The 6,364-nt window shown below is 43.8% G+C and overlaps 1 pseudogene; it reads right to left on the minus strand.

The window, feature by feature from the left end:
• Positions 1–651: 651 nt before the first annotated feature.
• On the minus strand, positions 652–1,899 carry LOC120235897 (annotated as a pseudogene).
• Between the last annotated feature and the right edge of the window lie 4,465 nt (positions 1,900–6,364).

A 6,364-nucleotide genomic window follows, 5' to 3' on the forward strand; every position in this document is an offset into this window, starting at 1 on the left:
GCCACTGTGATCGTCAGTCCCAAGTAGTCCTTGTAAAGGCAGTAATACTCAAAGGCAGAAAACTCCGAGTTCTCAGGAAGCAGCTGGGCTGTTGCCTCCCTCTGCTTTAGATGTCCCACAGCAAAACTAAAGCACACTAGGTAGTGGCTTTTAGAACTCTGGATGCCCCAGATGTAAATTGCAGGTTGTAACATGCTCTACACACATCTTACTCTGTCACTGTTCATCTTTGCCAGCTGACCCTAAAGATTTAGATTTTATTCTGTAATACTATAAAACTATGATCTCGTATCTCACTCCAGCACACCACCAATACACAGAAAGAGAGACAGACAGACCGACAGTCAGAACTGAGTTTATGTGGAAATAAATACTGGGCCATGAAACAATACTTTTGTGTTTACGTGGAAATGCTGGGCCATGAAAATCCGGACTTTCTTTTTTATGTGTGAGGGTGTATAGTGTACTTTGTGGTAAATGACAAGGTAGGGCTCCCTAAATGCCTCCCCTTCTTCAGGGGGTTTGGGATGGAAACTGTGTTGAGGGCAAGAGAGACATTTCAGTAGGTCGAGAGACCCATGTAGGGCAAGGACACCCCAGCAGCTGAGGGCCTCTCTCTTGCTCTCCCTGGGGCTGGTGTTCCAATGGTTCTTATTCCTTGGAGTCCAGGTGGACCATAAGGTCCATCACCCAATTGCTATATACAGATTAATTTTCATCAAAGGAAATAAACTTGACAAAATAGTCATTGAGGGCAATGCCAGCCCCAGCATCAAAAGTGCAAGAGTGGGAGGGGCACCTGGGTGACTCAGTCGGTTAAATATCCCACTTGGGCTCAGGTCATGATCTCACCATTTGTGAGTTCAGGCCCCACATTGGGCTCTGTACTAACGGCTCAGAGCCTGCAGCCTGCTTCAGATTCTATGTCTCCCTCTCTCTCTGCCCCTCCTTCACTTATGCTCAATCTCTCTCTCTCTTTCAAAAATAAATAAACATTAAAAAAATTTGAAAACCACATTTAAAAAAAAGTGGAAGAGTGGGTGTCACTGTTAAATCTGCAGGAATTTGGTCCTTAGTGTAGCCCAGGATGCACTTGAGAGGGCCCTTTGATGCCTGCTTCACCATCTTCTTGATGTTGTCATATTTGGCAGCTTTCTTCAAATGGTAGATCAAGCCCATGACTGATACATTGTGGGTGAGGATACAGGAAGTCACACCAGTGAGTTTCCCATTTAGCTCAGGGATGATCTTGCTCACATCCTTGGCAATACTAGTAGAAGCAGGGTTGATGTTCTGGCCATCTTCTTGGCCATGACATAGCTTCTCAGAGGGGCCATCTATGGTTTTCTGCGTGGCAGTAATGGCATGTACTGTGGTCACGATTTCCTCCACAATGCCAAAGTTGTTATGGATGACCTTGGCCAGGATCTCAAGCAGTTAGTGGTGCAAGAGGCATTGCTGACAATCTTGAGAAAGTTATTATACTTCTGTTTCTTGGTTCATGCCCATCACAGACATGGGGGCATCAACAGAAGAGGCAGACATGATGACCATTTTGGCTCCACCCTTCAAGTGAGCCCCAGCCTTCTTCAGGGTAGTGAAGATGCCAGTGGGCTCTACAATAAATTCAGCACCAACCTCACTCCACTCGATGTTAGTGAGATCTCACTCCAGGAAGACTGAGATAGGCTTTCCATCAATGACAAGTTTCTCTTTCTCAGCCTGGACTGTGCCATTGAACTTTCCATGGGTAGAATCATACTGGACCAAGTAGATCATGTAGTTGAGGTCAATGAAGCTGTTATTGATAGAGACAATATTTACTTTGCCAGAGTTAAAAGCAGCCTTGGTGGCCGGGCACCCAACATAGTCAAAGTCATTTAGTTGGGCTTTCACCATCATGTCTCAGGGACACAGCTATTGTCAAACAGGGAGGGGCAAAGAGTGGAAAGGAGCCAGGACTTTCTTGAACAGAAGTTAAAGTAAATCTTGTAAAGCAAAGAGACAGATGGTTGATTACCACTTTTAGGCACTACTGTCTTATTCTTGCTAATGAAACGCTGATTTTGTTAAGTATGGTCTGGCAACAGACTCAGGAATGAGGAAGGTGTCACCTAGCAGCATTGCCAGAATCTCAGAGAAAATTATAAACACATCCAGTTAAAACTGAATTTTACACATACAAGGAATATGCAACCCTATTTCACCACCTCCTTCTGAGGATGAACTGTGATGGGTGAAGACAAACATGATAATTCCTTTTCCCCTTGCTAGTGATTGGTTTGGAGGTGGGCATATAACACACTTCAGACCAATTGCATCTGGGGAAGAAATCTTCTGGGGGTTCTGGGAATGATTTTCCTCCCTGATTAAGAACAGGAGAGGCAGCCTGCAAGCAAGAGAGAGAAAGTACAAGAGTAAGCAATGCAGAAAGTTCTTCATGCTTCGTGCCTTCAATAAGCTCACGTGAGGATATGGTGCTGGGAACAGCAACCGTCACTCTGTCACCATGAAGAAAAAGTCATGAGGGAATCAGGGAGACTGAGCCAGAATCTGCCATTGTTGAACTTCTGAATGAGGCAGCTCTGGAATTCCCTCGGCCAGATTTCTTGTTATGTGAAAAAATGAATGTCTTCACTGTTTAAGCCTCTTTTAATTGGGTGCTCTGTTTATGCTGCTGGATGCCTCCTAAATGATTCAGCAGTAGGTATTTTGAGTCTCACTCAGTAGGTGTTAAAATGGCTGTGGTTAATAGGCCCAATCTCCTGTCCAGAGAAGCAAAATTACATTGTTATATCGTCTATTGGCCTGTTAGTATCGCATGGATCTTTCTCAGCTTCTCACAAAAGAATACAGAAACCCTCCTACAGACTTTGGAGGTGGACAGGAGGCTATTTTTTGCTTCTTAGGATGGAATAATTGTTAAGAGTTCTCTGTGTCCTCAATGTCACTGACAGCATCAGAGATCGGAACTGGCTGCATGGGGACTGCTAGCCAGGCAGGCCAATTTTATGGGACAGGTGGACGCTGTTTCACAATTGTGGGTATAAGATAGGTAACCTTTAGCCCAGAAGAAGTTGAGGCATAAGTGGCATCTGGCTATCACTTTTTCGAAGTTTGTTTTGAGAGAGAGACTGTGCCTTGCTAATGCAAGTGGGGGAGGGGCAGAGGAGGGAGAGAGAATCCCACGTAGGCTCCGATCAGCCCTGAGCCTTACGATCTCACAAATTTGTGAGACCATGATCTGAGCTGAAATCAAGAGCTGGATCCTTAACCAACTGAGCCACCCAGGCACCCCCCTTTTTTAAAAAGATTTTTAAAATGTTTTTTATTTATTTTTGAGATAGAGAGAGAGAGAGAGAGCGTGAGCAGGGGAGGGTCAGAGAGAGAGGGAGACACAGAATCTGAAACAGGCTCTAGGCTCTGAGCTGGCTGTCCCGGCGCGGGGCTCAAGCCCGCGAACCGTGAGATCATGACCTGAGCCGAAGTCGGGCGCTCAACCGACTGAGCCAACCAGGCACCCCCAGGCACCCCACTTTTAATAATACCCACTATTGGTTGGTTTTACTTCCAAACGTTCTAAAATTAATAATATTTATCAAATGTTTGATGGCCACAGTTTGGGTATGTGGCAAACATTTTTCCTTTTTAGAATTTTGAGGGGTGCCTGGGTGGCTCAGTTGGTTAAGTGTCCAGCCCTGACTTCTGTCCAGTCATGATTTCATGGTTTGTAGATTCAAGCCCCACATGGGGCTTTGTGCTGACAGCAAGGCCGGCTTAAGATTCTCTGTCTCCTTCTCTCTCTGCCCCTCCCCCACTCATGCACGTGCACGTGCACACTCTCTCTTTCAAAAATAAACATAAAAAAAAGTTTTTGAATAGATTATATATGCATATGGCATATATAGAATTCAGACCAATAAGTTCCCCCTCCATCCTAGTCTCCTTTTTCCCTTCTTTAGAAGCAATCATTGTTACTAGTTTCTTGTGTACCCTTCCAGACTTTTGTATACATGGACAAATACATAAATACATACAGCTCCTTTTAAAATACAAATGATAAGGGGCACCTGCGTAGCTCAGTCGGTTAAGCGTCCAATTTCGGCTCAGGTCATGATCTCTCGGTTCGTGGGCTCAAGCCCCGCGTCAGGCTCTGTGCTGACAGTTAGCTCATTGCCTGGAACCTGCTTCGGATTCTGTGTCTCCCTTTCTCTCTGACCCTCCCCTGCTCACGCTGTCTCTATCTCTCTCAAAAATAAATAAAACATTAAAAAATTTTAAAAAATAATAAAATGATGCATATTAATTATATCCTGAAGATTCTCCCACATTATTATTTTTTAAACTACCTTACTCTATTCAAGAACTGCCTAGTATTTTTTTTTCTGAGAGAGAGAGAGACAGAGACAGAGACAGAGTGAGCAGGGGAGGGTCAGAGAGAGAGGGAGACACAGAATCTGAAACAGGCTCCAGGCTCTGAGATGGCTGTCAGCACAGAGCCTGACACGGGGCTTGAACCCACGAACCGAACCATGAGATCATGACCTGAGCCAAAGTCGGACGCTAACCAAGGACGCCACCCAGGCGCCCCAAGAACTGCCTAGTATTCTAATGCATGGATGTGCCATTATGTATGAGCGATCTCCAACTGATAGACACTTTAGTGGAGATTTGTCATGTTTTTCTGGCTCGCCAACTCCGCTGGAATACTTTTCATGTTTGTGGAAATACTCTCCAGTCTCTGAAGCTCCAGCAACCAGTTGTACCCGTGCCAATCTCCAAATCAGAAGTGGACCCCAGGAGGAAACGGGCTTTGCGCAGGACACCTATTATGCTGGCTAGGGTGCAGCACAGCCTTATGGTGTTGGGGGTGGCATGGGTGACAAAATGAGTTCTTGATGCGGAAAAGACATTAGTGGTGCTGATGTGAGTGACTTCATTGCAATTGCAGTCAAGTTCTTGGTGGCAGTCTAAATCTAGCATCTAGTTTTTGGTGGCAGCAGAATGTTCTGGACCTTTTTATTCACCAGGCTATTTATATATGTGGTTTGTGGCTTTAATTCTTGAAAATTTAATTCTTGAAGATTATTCTCTAGCCCTCTCAACGGTTTTCTTTATAACAAATGACTTTCTGCTCATCAGCCAGACTCACTTCTGCTTCTTGCAACCAAGAGCCCAATCTGAGACAAATATTTTGTTTTCCTTCTAGTTTGTTGTTTTTATCATCTAATTTGTTGCTTATACTATCTGTCGATATACATCTTTGTACCTGTGTGCAAATAAATCTGTGGCATAAAGTCTTAAAAATGGAAATATTCTGAAAGAAAATATTTGCAAAAGATACGTCTAATAAAGGATTATTATCCAAAGTATACAAAGAACTCTTTTTTTAATGTTTATTTATTTTTGAAAGAGAGAGAGACATAGAGCACAAGTGGGGGAGGGTGGAAAAAGAGAGGGGGACACAGAATCTGAAGCAGGATCCAGGCTCTGAGCTGTCAGTGCAGAGCCCAATGGCAGACTCAGACTCATGAACCGTGAAATCATGACCTTAGCAGAAGTCGGACACTTAGCCAGCTGAGCCACCCAGGTGCCCCAGAAATGCAAATTAATACAATGAGATACCACTACACACCTATTAGAGTGGCCAAAGTCCAAAAAACTGACAATACCAAAAGCTGAAGAAGATGTGAAGCAAAGTGAGTCTCATTCCTTGCTGGTAGGGTTGCAAAATGGTACAGCCACTTTGGAAGATAGTTCGGCAGTTTCTTACACAATTAAACATACTCATACAATCTAGCAATCATGCTCCTAGGTATTTAACCAAACGAGTTGAAAACTTATGTTCACACAAATACCTGCGCATGGATGTTTATAGCAGCCCTCATCATAATTGCCAAAATTGGAAACACCAAGATATCCTTCAGTAGGAGAATATATAAGCAAACTATGGCCCATCCATACAATGTACTATCACTTAGCGATACAAATGAACTACCAAGCAACAAATGAACTACCAAGCTGCAAAAAATACATACAGGAACTTTTTTTTTTTAAGATTTCTTTTTTAAGTCCTCTTTATACCCAACATAGGGCTCAAACCTACAACCCTGAGATCAAGAGTCACACACTCCACCAACTGAGCCAGTCAGGCCCCCTGACATGGAGGAACTTTAGAAAGCGAATTGTTAAGTGAAAGAAGTCAGTCTGAAAGGGCAATATACGGTATGATTCCAACTGTATGCCATCTAGGAATGACAAAACTAGGGGCGCCTGGGTGGCTCAGTCAGTTAAGCGTCTGACTTTGGCTCAAGTCATGATCTCCTAGAAATGACAAAACTAAGGAAAACGGTAGAAATATCAG

The sequence above is a fragment of the Hyaena hyaena genome, unplaced genomic scaffold (assembly GCF_003009895.1).
Source record: "Hyaena hyaena isolate Hyena2069 unplaced genomic scaffold, ASM300989v1 scaffold_140, whole genome shotgun sequence".
Classification (NCBI taxonomy): domain Eukaryota; kingdom Metazoa; phylum Chordata; class Mammalia; order Carnivora; family Hyaenidae; genus Hyaena; species Hyaena hyaena.